This window comes from Pleurodeles waltl, chromosome 2_2, assembly GCF_031143425.1.
Source record: "Pleurodeles waltl isolate 20211129_DDA chromosome 2_2, aPleWal1.hap1.20221129, whole genome shotgun sequence".
NCBI lineage: Eukaryota > Metazoa > Chordata > Amphibia > Caudata > Salamandridae > Pleurodeles > Pleurodeles waltl.
The window spans coordinates 909,157,015-909,171,601 of NC_090439.1; the positions used below are offsets into that span (position 1 = coordinate 909,157,015).

At 43.2% G+C, this 14,587-nt stretch overlaps 1 protein-coding gene across 1 annotated transcript in view; it reads right to left on the reverse strand.

Moving 5' to 3' along the window:
• The window catches only part of ANGPT1 (angiopoietin 1), an 895,759-nt gene that overhangs the window by 44,618 nt on the left and 836,554 nt on the right, over window positions 1–14,587 (reverse strand). The gene's annotated exons all lie outside the window — the stretch shown is intronic.

Genomic DNA, 14,587 nt, shown 5'->3' on the forward strand with positions numbered 1-14,587 from the left:
GAAGACTTTTATCCTCATTTCCATCTTTATGTGTTCCGTGTGTGCTTGTGTGTCTATACGTGTGTGCATGTGTGGTATGTGAAATGTTGCACTTGTTTTGCACCTGAGTGTTCTGTAGAGTACAAGATCACTATTGTACGAATGATGGTTCAGGTTGTTTTCACTCTTTCTTGAGGGTCTCCATGTTGATGCTCCTGGGTCCTGTGTCAAGAGGCCTATAGATAGCTGGTAGAATTGGGGAATATACAGCCACATTCTGTCTGCTCAGATCATCTGCCCTGCCATGGTACTAAACTGACCTTTCCACTAGTGTTGTACTTGTATTTTGCCAGCTAACCCTACTCAAAGAGCCTGGCGAAGGCACCCAAAACATTTAGTTTAACTATTATTGAACACCCTTCTTCTTTTCAGCACTGCAGGAAGAAAGTGTGAGAAGAATCATTCTACTGGAATTCGAAGAGATTGTGATACTTGAAGAAAGCTTGAGGTGCAGTTGTCCCTGCCCTCTCAAACGTGTCCCCAAAGCACCATAAATACTACACTCTGCTCCTCATGGGTCTAGTAACATGTACTTCATCTGTTTATTGAAAGAATCTCTATCATCAGTAGTTCTGCTGCTATCATTTCTGATTTTGAGACCAGTTGAGACATTAAATGATCTCTCTCTGAGCAGTGTCCAGTGTTCTAGACTCATGAAAGTTGTGGTATGGGGACAGTGTAATGCAAGTCATGCTTTAGAAGTTTGTGAACATCCATGGACATGTATAATTGTGGGCATTCCAACCTGAAATCTGACCCAATTCCTCCCTGAAATTGGAAAGTTACTCAAGTCAAGCTCTAGAGTAACGTCCGTTCCTGGCTGGGAAGGGTAAAAGATCACCCACAGATATGCGAGGGATGGGGGTAGTTGCTTTTTCCATGAAGAAAAACTGAAAATAAACAAATGTGCTTTGGAGCATTCAGCTGCTGTTCGCTGTGTGAAATTGTGCACTATATGGAACTCAACACAGACTTCAACCATTGGCTCTCTTGCACTGTCAACATTTGCCCCATCACATATGCACACCTACCTACAAACAAGTGCATTTCCGCACCACAGCTGGCGGACCATTACATGACGTTGTGAATCCTTTGCATTTTTTTCCTTTTTTTTTAACACTTCCTTTTCTTTTTAAACTAGGTTTTCTAGTAATTCACAGCCAAAAGCATCTTTTCTTTGCATCATTAAGAATCATATTTCCCACTTGATGTGCAATAAAAAGAAATGGATTTTCTATACTTGTTCTAAGTACACCTGTCTGTTCCAGTACACCAGTACCTTTCTACTAAGATGCTATGCAGTGGTTATTGCTTTTTAATTTAACATTTTAATGTAAAGCATATGGCTGCCACATTTAGTTGTAGGTAAGTTTTATTTTTCTTCTTATTTTTGTGGCGCTTGAAATAAAAAACAACAACCATTGAACCAGCTGCCAAGGACAGACCTATTGGTTTCACCAATGCTTGCTTCGCTTTCTGTTCAGTCATCTGATGTGGCCTCGGTGCTTTGTGGCACTAAAAAAACTCCCACGTACATAAAAAGTACACTTACTGTGGCAAGCAACAGGTGCAAACCATGATGGGTGCATGGGCGTAGATCTACCAAAATGTCAGCGGTAGTGGAAGTGACATCACATACCCTTTAACCTCAATGACATTACAGGAAGTGTTATCATATTACCTCTGATTTTTTACAAGAAGGGTTGTCACATGACCTAACATCACAACCATTGAGTACTTGCATTGGATAGTATCACAAAGTAATGCAAAGTTGCACTATACGCTGCTTTGCATTATTTTGAATCAAAGGGAAATTCCATGGAAGGTGCATAGGGGTTTCAAAGCAACCACACATGGGTTCTGATGCAAACCCCTATCTACCAACCTTGATTTGCTAGATAGGAATTTGATCCAAAATCTTATGCCTCCACAAGGCAGGTGTAACAAGGAGACTTTTTAAAAATGACTTCTTGTTTTGCATGTGCTCTATTATACAGCACCTATAAAAAGTGGGAAACGCTTTAAAGCATAGTTTTGGTACTGAAAGAGACCCATTCCAGTACGAAACCTATGCTTTAGAAAATGCACACATCTTGCACTGTGGCACAAGGGTATGTGGATTGGCGCATGACTGCCAAAAGTGCATCAGCACACTGGGAGAGAAAGAATGTGCCATATCTTACTAGACACACACATGCTCTGTCTCGCTTTAACATACTCTCACCCAGAAGCATGTGTACTTGCCACAGCTGTCATGATTGGTCCTAAGTGTGCTCCATATCTTATAACACTAATAGTGAATCATTTCATATTATTCACTATTAGTGTAGTAAAAAACAGGTACCCAATAAGGAATGCAGAACCCCTGTGTGGTCTTGGCACTGATTTTGCCATCCCTGAGGGCAGGGGTCGCAAGGGCTGCCAGGGGTCACATTTGCAAACCCTGACGAACTCTAAATGATGTTCAAGGAGGGGTAGTTGATCAAAAAGAGAGCACACACCTCTTGCAAACAGTCCAAGTTTACACAAACGCAGGTGGCTGTCCATAAACAAATATCAACGAGAAGCATTTTCACGACTCTGGAGATGGTAAGAGAACAGAATCCAATCTCCAGTTTGAAGAGGACTCAAAGTACAAGGACCAAAGCAGTTTTCATAGCCATTACAAGCGGGTTCTAATTTGTTTTACCCCATAACTGTGCACTCTGCAAAGTTCCCTTAAGTGCTTTAGCATGCTATGCCTCCTGGTGAGAAAATATATATTGATCTCCAAACCTTACAGAATCTAAGAATGTTGTAGAGATTTGAGCTATGGACTTTCTAGTCCTATCAACTTGAAATCCTCAGAGACCAACAAAGGTGAACTTGACTACCAAGTAATCTGAATGATTGATCACTTCATTCCTATGAACTATGGGGCATATTTAAGAAAAGTGGCGCAGCACACAGTCGAGAGCGACTTTTCTTGCACCCTTTTAGCGACCCCCCCAACGCCACCATGTGTGCACCATATTTCTAATACGATGCAGCGGCAGTAGTTAGGGGACTAGTGTCAGAATGTTTTACACTAGTTCAGAGCTTTGCAGGATTACCATAAAATTTTTTGACACTAATCCTGCAAATCACCCACAGGCCCATTGTAACCAATGAAAGCCTCCTTTTAACACCTGCTCTGAGCAGACATTAAATGTGCCAAAAAAAATGTCTCTCTTAGATTTCCTTGCGCCATTTTTTTGCCCTCCCCCCAACGGGGGAATGCCCCCTTTGCATATGTTATGCCTGGCATAGGCATAATGTAGTGCAAGGGGTTACAAAGTGACACAATGCATGCATTGCGCCACTTTGTAAATATGGTACAGCATTTTTGTCCTTCTAACACCACATTAGCATCAACATATTATGACATTGTGACGTTCAAATGGCGCTAGGGGCTCTAACATATGCCCCTATGTGTTCTGAAGCACTACTATGATGCTGATGTTTTAGGAGTTGATTCAAAATTTCCCCTGGTTATAGTAACCAATAAGGGTTCGGAAGAAAAAATGAAGAGCACTCTTGGTGCACTGAAATAAAGTTGCATCATCCTCAAAATGGAGAAAAGAGACAGGCTGCTGATGCATGAAAGGAACACTAGTGCTGGTAGTGTCTACCCCATCAGAAAGATTATTATAGAACAAACTCGTAAGCATTGGGCCCAATTCAAACTGGTTTTGCTATCAGTGGGTATGATTTTACTATTTTGGTACTCTTGGGTACTCATGAATTCCAGGACTAATTCTGCAGTATTACAAGAGTGTATTACAGCAAAATCTGTTTGAATTGGTCCTGATGTGCCCAAAACTTGTCCATGCATAAAAAACAGTATCCACAAGGAATTCATTTATTTTTTACTGCTTACCATAATGATTAAGCAAAGTTTGTAAACTTTAACTGACAATGATTTATCTAAAATCCACCTCCCAATTATACAGAGATTCTGAGAAAAGGGGTCCTGTTAATGAAGTGGAAATAGAGAACACACATAAAACATGCCAAATAATGAACAGAATTTCTTCAGGAGAATACATTTCTTTGTGAATAAATTATTTTAGAAGATTTGTTCTTCAATTCCAAATCCAGATATGAAGCCTGTTGATACAGGAATAATCTGATGTAGGCCTATCAAAAGAGCAGGAGTGTGCCGTATTTAACACTATCGGGTGCATTCCTGCCCTTTCCTTGCGCTGGCACACTTTTGACTGCCTAGTGTCACTGCAGGCACCCTTGCACCATGGTGCAAGGGTGCCTGCATTACAGGCAGGATTGCTTTTGTTCAGGAAGGAACACCTTCTTGCACAAACCAATCCTGAGAGGCATTTTCCTCTACTGCAGAAAGAGTAAACAATGAGGAGAAATAAATATTTCCCTGCGTTGCGAGTCCCCTGGGAAGTTGTAGCATTTTGATGCATTCCCACGGTCACCATTGTGGGTAAGTCTGGGAATGTGCCAAAATCCATGGGTGGATGCATGGAAACACCCATGCTAAACCTGTGGTACGCCTACCTGAGGCGGAGTAAGGCAGGGAGCAATTTGAACTGCCTTGCACTACTCCAGATTTATCAATCCACTCAGGGCCATGCAAGGTGGCCTTGCGTGAATTGACAAATCTCAATTTTGTTCTGTGTCACCCTTGTGCCCCTTTACATGATGCAAAGGTGATGCGAAACCCTTGAAAAAATATGCCCCTGTATTTTTATAAAGCCAGCAAAATAGTCAAAATGGCCCATTGTTGATCTCAGACCAGGCTTTAGAATTGAGATGACACCTGGTAAGTGAAACTAGGACTAGAACTTGGAAGCCTTCATTCTTCACAGAATACAAAAACAAGCTTAGGTACAGGGGTGCTGGGGTTGAAGCAGGACCTTGTATGATAATTTCTGCATTGAGGAATATTACTGACTATTTGACAGCACTTTCATAATACTATAAAGTGCTAACCTAAGTGCTAACCTGTTCTGCTGTTCGTGCTTACAGATCAGTCCGCCCCACTTCAGGATGCACAACAAAGCCAAACTTCATTATCAAAAAGCCAAAAAGTCCTTTTGTTTACAGATGTAAAGCTTCAAGAGACAACTCACCTACTGAAAAAGCTCAAGGACTATGGTGGTCATTACAACCTCGGCGGTCATTTTGAAAGACCGCAGAGGGACTGCTGTGCTGAAGACCGCCAGTGCAGGTGGTTTTCCGCTCGGCGAAATATGACTGCTGTCAGCCCTCCGTCCTTTTGCAGATGGAGAGCAGCCAGCAACCATACTGGCGGTCGGCTTGGCGGTGTTCTGGTGATGGGGTGCTGGCGGCGGAGCAGCCCCCATGGATCCCGTCCCCTCCCGGAGGATCAACGGACCAGGTAAGTTGATCATCCGTTAGGGAAGGGGGGTGGGGGGTGGGAGTTGTGTGCATGCATTGAGGTGTGCGTGTGAGTATGTAGAGGGGGTGTGTGAGTGCGTGAATGCATGCGGGGGGTGTAGTGTGTTCGGAAATGTGTGCGTGTCTGTCTGTATGTATGTCTGTATGTATGGGTGTGTGCGTGTATGTCTGTATGTGGGTGTGCGTGTATGACTGCAGGTGTGTGTCTGTAGGCATGTTTGTTGGTATGTGTGCGGGTATGTGTGTTGGTGGTGTATGCATGCATGTACCGTGTGTGTCTGTGTAGCAACGTTAGGGGTAGGGGTGGCAAGGGGGGAGGACTCAATGGGGTGGAGGGTGGTGGAGACACCTATCAGTGCCAGGGAAGGAATTTCCTGGCACTGATAGTGTTACCGCCATGGATTTCATGGCGGTTCCCAACCTCATGAAATCCATGGCGGTCAGCCGGGTCGTGATACCGCCGGCGGTCTTATGACGGGCACCGGGCTGGAGACCCAAGTCTCCAGCCTAGCGGTCGTCTCCGCCCTGGCGGTCGGAACTGAGAAGTGGCAGATGATCATGGCGGTAACCGCCATAGTCATAATTCCATTTAGTTTTTCCGACAGCCTGTTGGCGGTAATACCACCACTTCTCCGCCGACCTCCATGGTCATAATGAGGGCCTATGTTTTTGTGATTACAGAATAATTACATCACCTTCTAGGCGCGCATGTCCTGATATGACTGTGAACACGAGACTTGTGTATATGAACGTTACTATGTACAGTACAGTGCAGATAGTTGTATCATTAAGAGGTGCACTACAAGAGACCATTTTCTATTTTGTATCTGTAGAATTTGGGAATGCTACTCTGACAGAACAATCGTGAATTGCCCTGTTCTTGACACATCTAGTGACTCCATCTGCAAGGATATGCATGCTTAAGGCAGTCAGCCACAAGAAGAAGTGTGAACATTGTATGTAGCATCAACACAAAGTAAGAATATTATGTTACATTGAGATAACGTTTAAACAACACAGAGAGCAGACTGCAGGGCGCCCTCTGCAGCTTTTTGCAGAGCAGGTACCAATAAACCCTACCACAATTCGCCTCCTGGGGATTGCCTTTCAGCAGAAGGTTCTGCTGCTGATTTCCATGTACAGCTGCTGGAAATACAATCAATGACTAATGTAGAGATGAAGTGTTAGCTACTTTCACTCTTACACAGCTGGATCACGGTAGCTACAAGCCCGCTACAGTGACAGAAAATGGTTTTGCCCCTAGCCCAGGACGGAACCACCAGCAAGACTAGGGGAGGGGTGTGAAGATAACAGGGAAGCGAGCGGTGGGGGAGACTGAAGTGAGGAGTGGGGCAACTGGAGCCCTGCATGAAGAGGCAGGAGGCGGAAGCGCAGAAATAGCAGAGAAAGAGGAGATGTTTCAACCAACTGGTGGGGGGAGGAGAGCTGGGATGATGGGGCGCCAGCTTCATGAGGCAGAAGGGGGGAAGTTATAGAGAGCAAGGAAAGATTGAAGTGCTTCGAGAGACTGGGGTCAGAATGGGACCAGCAGAAGAGACCAGGGGATGGATAGAGGAGTGGAAATGAGCAAGCACGTTGGACGCACGAGGGGAAGAGCCATGCAGGCCCATAGAATCCAATAAGTCAAATATTATAAAAGCATTCAAAAGGAAAAATAGTTCCTGAATGCAAGTAAAGGGAGGTGAACTGGTTACAATGCACTCTATTATGGATAGCTTACGCTGTCTCTTGTGGAACCGCAAACATGAGTTCAGGATGCTCATGCTTAGAAGATGGCAAACATGAAAGTGCAATGTGAAATGTCTAACTAGTAAAACTTTAGCAGGCCAATGAGAATGTTATAGACTCTCCCTTATGTTATTCCCAAAAAGCTATATGATTGTTCTGCCTAAGCCCCAATGATGTTCTAATGCTGAGTTCTGCTCTGCTGTTCCTTTAAAACACAGACTGCCTCACCTTCCCTGATACCTGCTGATGATGGAGTGGAATAGTGGCCACCCACAGCAGAGGACAGGCATGGGCAGCTCAGAGGTGAGGACTCCAACAGGGTTCGCTCCACAGTGAGCTCGTGTGTATTTGAAGTACTTCCTGGTAATTTTAGATTAGGCCAAATTGCATAAACTCGTAGGAATATACTCATGCTGCACTACTCTAACCTTGCCCCTAGTTACTTAGTAATGCCCATACTACAAGGATAGAAAAGGTTTAAAAAATAATGTTTTTATTTGGACGTAGGCACATACCGAGGTCAAAGACTGTGAACTTTTTTCACATTCACCACTGCATTTTTAAAAATCATTTCCCAAATATCGTGGTCCAATTAGTAGGACACTAGTCAGATCTGTACTTTTCTTCGTCCCTGACTACGTGTCTCCCCAGAATCTGTCCTCCTTTGATAACCAGCCTGTCAAGTGCTGTGGCACCGCTGGGGTCTCCGCGAATTTTATAGTCAATCTGTCAGTTGGTCCCTGAAACACTAGAGCATCATATAGGTTGTGGTATATTGTGAGACCTGCACAGGTGGTTTAGTTTCTTGGGCTGTGGAATGTGGTAAAATAAGTTGTTGCGCTATTTATGTTTTGCTTACTGTGAAAAAGATTGCACCTATTTTTTTGTAAATGATAATCAATAATGTATAAATTAATATATTAGTGCCACAAACTCCTACATCTTGACCCTTCTCAAATTCTTAACTCCCCTTCCTCCTCCAGCTCTCTTCCTTTGAACAAAGCTACCAACAACATTAATTCCTGGATTTGACAATCTCACCAAAACCCAGATCAACTAAGTGCCAACGCCACATACCCTCCTCACCTTGATGTATGGAAGAGCTCAAAAACAGAAAAGACCCCTGCATGAAAACTGAAAGCTATTCCATGGAAGCCCACCTCAATTACAAGGCAACCTATAACTGAGATATTTGTGCCCCTTAGTTTCAAGATTTCACAAAGGAAATCATCAAAGGCAACAATTCCATTCAGGAATTTTCTTCAAAGTATAAACCCACTTACCCAAAGCTTTTGCTGTTATTTCTCCACACAACCTAAATAAGTCTTGTGTGATTTCCTATTTTTTTCCAGTATAAATTTTAGAATATCTGCAGCCTTTTTCTCTATAACTCCAACCTCCCTCCTTCAACTTTCCTCTCCCGGTTCGTCATCAACATTTTCTGTGCTGGACTTTGTCCATCTAACCTGCGAACCCACTGCCCAAGTACAGATTTTTACTCCATTCAGGTTCACATTTACACTCTTGCCCTATTCTGTCTACCACCTTACGCTTCCACTGTGGCTTTCATCCTTTCTATCTCTGTAATCTCTCACTATTGCACCAATGTTGAGAGCTCAGTTGAAGACAAAGTTTTGATTTGGGGTCAACAACAGCTGGTATAGACCTTCTGCTTCAAAATTCCAAATTTTTGGCTTTCTCTTTTTCTCTTTTTAATTTAGAACATTCCACACTCAGTGGGTGCAGTGTCCTATGGCAGTTGTTAAGGGCCCTCCCATTCATCATAGGCCCTTGTCTGCATCTCGGGCCTATAACTCATGTTCAGATCCTTTAACAACTGGTAGATCCTTCCAGAGCTCTTCTGTAGCGTCGTCAGCCAAAGCCTACCATGACTTAGGAAATTTAATAATGCCATGTTTTATATGGTAATTGTTACTGACGATGCTGCTGCTTCATAGAGCTGCACACAGCAGGGGCTATTACTGAGAAGCTCATTATTACTATATTCAGCAACCTCTCAAGGATGAAAAGCTGAGCCAGACTTGCTAGAGTATCTCTGAACGAATATGAAGTGGACTCTTCCAAAACACCTTTGAGCTCAAGGGAAAGAAAGAAAGTGAGACTCGCTCAGACAACACAGCCATGCAAACTTTTTAAAAATGATTTTAGAAAAATTCAGACACAGCTTGCTCCTAATATGCATTTGTGCGCACCCATAACATTGCACATGCTACAAAATGTAATTACATTTTTCAGGCATCTCATAAACATTAAAATAATCTACGTTATCATCCCCAGTACGAATTACACTAAATGAAATGAAATCACTGCTGTTGGCTCAGTGTATGTATACTGAGAAATTAATCAACAAGTTTGTATGCAGTCATCACCGTGGAGAGGAAGTCCGGGGAAGCAGAATTCCTTCACTGTCAGAGACAGTGGTTGTCAAGGCCTTTGTGGATACACAGCATCAGTGCAGAATATTGTAGAAGCGACATTATTCAACTTCTTGCTCTCCTGGTTTCAAATCGGGTGGTGCCCTTGGAGTAAACATGCTTAAGGTTCCGGGCAGCGGGTTTTTGACTGTTGTAGAAGAACACGGCTTTGATATTGCGTACAATGGGCATTCTAACATGTTACCTAATTAGAATATGCACAACTAAGTGTTCATTTGTATATTTCCCTCAATACCCTCATACCCTCTTTATTTTCCTTCTACACTAGTCAATGAAAAGGATCTGGACCTCTTTAGACACTTCTAGCACATTCTTCTTCAAATGTTTTTTGATATGGCGTACATTCACGTGTCAAAATAAATAGATACGTCTTTAAATTCCCCGACCCTGGTATTTATTGGGTTTGACACCGATGGCTTATTTTACTGGCTGAGAAGCTTTCCTCGGCAGGGAAAGAAAGATAAACTGAGAGGGTGTTGATGGAGGCCTCGCCTCACGCACGACACCCAGAAGCTGACACGTAATGCGTCATACATCATCATCAGACTCACGCTGCTTCTGTGGCACAGCAGCATGCCCTCTGCCACCTCTGCCCCAGTGCAAGCCGCGGTTATTAATGCTGTCCTGGAAAAAAAGCTAAGCATATTCAGAACTGTGCAATATTTATTACACATATCAAGGAAACGATTGCTCACTAAAGTGCCAGCTATCGCTGTTGAAAAAGATGGTACATTTCTAGAAACGTCAGACATGAACAACAAAATCCTGCCTACGCCGCCTCGTTCGAAAAAGGTATGCGAGCAGAGGCAGCGTACAACTGTAATGTAAAACGGCTGTGCCAGGATTAGATATTTTCACATAAAAACTTAAAACATAAAAAGTTGTGCGAATCTATTTATAAGCTATATTCACTTCTTGTAGGGAAAAATGGCCATAAGCCCTCATTAAGCGTTGAGTCGTAAAGAAATACCCTCTGCTTTCTAAGGGAATGCACATTTTGGGGATGGGTTTGTCCTCTGGTTCATCCGGGACTTGGATAATACAGAGGAGGAAAACGAAATTCCACCGCTAGGTTTACATTCAGATTTATTAAACCCTCGAGGAGTTGAAATATCTTCTATTATAATATATCATACAGGTTATCTATGTGAAGATTAAAATAATGTTTATCTTGACGTTTTTGGCCAATCAATAGTTGAATATGAATCACTGACTTGCATATAAGTAAACTATCACATTCCCATTTGTCATTCAAAAAGATACGTGGATCTCGTGTCTCTGAAGAAAGAGTTTAGTTGGCACGTTTTATTTGTGTTCGGTTTGGATATGCTTCATAACCGTATAATGTTCTTATTATATTGCACTGTCTTGTGTAATTTATATAAAGCGTCATACCGCTAAAAAGGCCATAAATTGCTTCCAGTGTGTTAGGTAAGAAGCTACCCAGTTAGTTGTGCGTGGTTGATAGAGCGTGAAAGTATAGTCTGTTCTATAGTGTGCTGTCTGCGAACTTTGTTGTGGTGCGCCAGTACTGTTGCAGGAAACTAGTGCCTCCACATAGGAGTGGGTTACAGTAGAAAGGTGTAAGAGTGACAAAGTGTTTCTTCTAGATGTGCAGCTTTTTATGGGTGGTTGGGTAAGTTCTCCCTCATTTCTTGTGCCATGGTGGTGGAGTGTGGTTGCAATGGGGCCTCTGTTGGAAGAGTCAGATGTCACATATGAAGTTTGGAGTGGTGTAGCAGCCATCTTGTAGCTACGCTTACACAGAGTGTGGTAGAAACATTCATGAGAGAGTTGGGTTTGCAGATATGTGCCATTGTCCTCTAATCTAACCTTCACATGATTGGACCAGCTGCTTGAGAAGATCCTGTTTTTTTCCACGCTCCAGAATTTCAAGTGGTTGTGAATGGTGAATTCTTGCTTGGTGTATGTTCCAGGGCTTGGCTACGTGAACAAAGAAATAAGTATTAGTAAAGCAAGATTTTCTGAATGATGGAATATTGAGCAGCAGGCTAGGGTAGATGTGTCTGTCCTTTTGGAGAATGTCAGAAATTTTAGTTGGGGACATTTTAGTCCGATTCCATGGATGGCATGGTGAGTGGTACAAAAAGCATTGAATGTAAATAGCCACAAGCAGCAAGAGGATAGCTTGAATGGCCAGCTGATACGGGTGAAAACGCACTGATGCAAGAGTTGTCTTGCATCCACGCTGTGCATTCTCTGGTGTCCGTGGAGCATGTCTAGATAACATCAAAGGGACAGTCCATTGGCAAAGTTTAACATGTGGTGGTGTGCACCATGTGCTTAAATCCTAGATATGGAAAGCTGCGGCTTGAATTTTTCATTGAGTAGAAAGTAGTTTTGCTCACTCGATTTACTTATGGCTTGAGCTATGGGTCAGTGCTGCCTTCTCTCTTTGCAACAGTTTAACCAGTTCTAGCTTTGAGGGATCATGCAAAGTTGTATGCTTGCTATAATTCCTTTGAACAGTTACATGGTTGACAGTGCTTAATTTGTGCTTGTTGTTTCCGGTGCTGAGCACCGGCACTTATTTGTGAGGGCCTGGGCTTATTCTTATGCTTCAAGCATTTGCTGCGAGCAAAAGACACATATGGGGAAGGTGGAAGAAGAAAAAAACTAAAAAGTGTCATAAAGGGAGAAAGTAGAAAGTTGCAGGATGAGCTGAAGGGGCAGGGGTGGCCGTAAATGAATTGAAGAGGCTCTAGATGGCTTCAGGATTACGCTACCACAGTATGCAGTGCTGGCAGATTTAATTACAGCAGTCTCATGTTTAAGAGAAGGGCTTTGAGCACCGGCACCTCTTTATTTACAAATTAAGCACTGATGGTTGACATGGGCAAACTATTTTCATAAAGGATCCGCTTTCAGTACTGAGTACTAGCACTCCTTTTCATACCGTTATGTCTTCCAATTCACCATTCTTTTCCGACCAAGTAGGGTTAAAACTTGTGATCAAATGGCGGCATGAGCTATGGAAAATAGATTAAATTAAAGATGAGAAGACCAGAATCACAGAGTAAGAGTTAACACAGCACTTGGAAGTGTAGCAAACATTCTCAACCATTTGAACTGGTTGTGCTTCTTTGATATCACAAAAAGGGTCGCAGCTGCTTGTGCATAGACTTCTGTAATAAGTTTGGCATGAACACAAATTCAGTACCTGCAAAATGCAGTGAGTGGGTGTTAATCGGCATGTGGTTAAGTGTTATACAGATGAGGGACTGCCTTAATCAATGAACATGGACCGTGTTACATATGTATTCACAGGAAGCACGGTTGCCCTAACTATGCACCATTACAGAACTGGAGCGTAGTTAGTCCTTCCTTACATTTGTCATATTAAAAGGAGGTACAAAAGCACAGAGGACCTCAAAGAGCCTCTTCAAGTAAGTCTGTAGTGATTGCTGATAATTTATTTGGATGGATAGCATGGTATGCACGAACGCCAATTCACTAAAGGCAGGCTAGGCTATTAAGGCAACAGCAATGACAGTGTGCCAAAAGTCACACTATCAGCTAATCTGCAGATACTCCCTCTATTCCCCCTACCATCCTCATGAGTGATTTCACGGTCCACCTCAAGGTCAGGGGGCCTCTGATAAAGTATCAGAGAAACAGTTCACAAGAAGTGATGCTTCCTACATACCCTGAAGGAATCATTTCAAGGATAAACATAACACTCTTTGAAATGAATTCTAATGAATACGCTGATAAAAAGAATGAAACAAGTGCAGAGTCAGGCCTTATACTGTACCTGAATCTCCAAAAGCAGGAGCAGGTAATGCCAGATTTGTAATCACTATGCTGGCTGCCCATGGAAAAGAATCACATTAAAATAATGTACTGTACACAAAGCATAAATGAAGAAAAGTCTCAGGCACATGCAAGGTCTTGTTCTCCAGTATGCCCAACCCGAATCCTCTGTTCAGCATCATTGCATAAGATTGATCAGCATTCCTTCCAGTGCTTAATTTGAGCAAGTGGTTTCCGGTGCTCGGCACTGGCACTTAATTGCCAACACCTACACTTACGACAGCCTGCTACATGGTGGTGCTGTTTGCCTAATTTAGAAACGAGCAGAACAACAGTGGATTATTGATTCAATATACATTAAAAAAGAGTAAAGCAGGAGCCCAAGCCATTTTCACGGCTTTGGGGCCCTGGAAAATTCTGAACTGTCACACTTACATAAGGGCAATGGTTACTAATGTATTGATCGTGTCACTGGCAGTGCTGGCAGGAGCAATGGGTGGCTCACGCTGCAGAGGCCTCTTCACAAGGTCCCTGGCACTTATTCATTTAATTATTTTACAAATTAAGCACTGCTTCAAATAACATAACAAAGAGGTAGATTTCTAAGAGTCCAAGACCCAAAGGTGCAGAATACATTGAATTCAACCTTGAGAACAGAATTCAACTACCTAGGATTGAGGAAATTCCTAAGAGACAAAATTATTCAGCGAAGCCTTTGAGCAAAACTATAGATTTGGGAGTGAGTGCAGCATACAGGCCCGAGTAAGTATTCTGCATCTAGTGTGAGACGTGGTAATTCTGGACATATGACACTTCCATACATTACCTCCCGTCCTTCCCTTGCCTTCCTTGTAACCAATGAGGCTCCCTGCCTCCCCATAGACCCGTCCCTCCCCTTTAAACCTCCCCACCCCCACCACCTCCTGTTCTTTTTTGTCTAGCCCCGCTAGACTTACCTTCTTCTTCCTCCACGGTTGGGCCTGGGGGTCATCGTCTTCACTCTCCTCGAAGCGTGGAGCTCCTCGTTGAGGGTTCCCGGCGGTCGCGTCTTCGGGAGGCAGGCGTTGCTGCCTTGGAGACGCATCCTGGGAGTCGGCTGACGAGGTCGGTCAGCTCTTTGCGGCTGGGGCTGAACTTCCGGATCTTCAACTTGTAGGGACGAG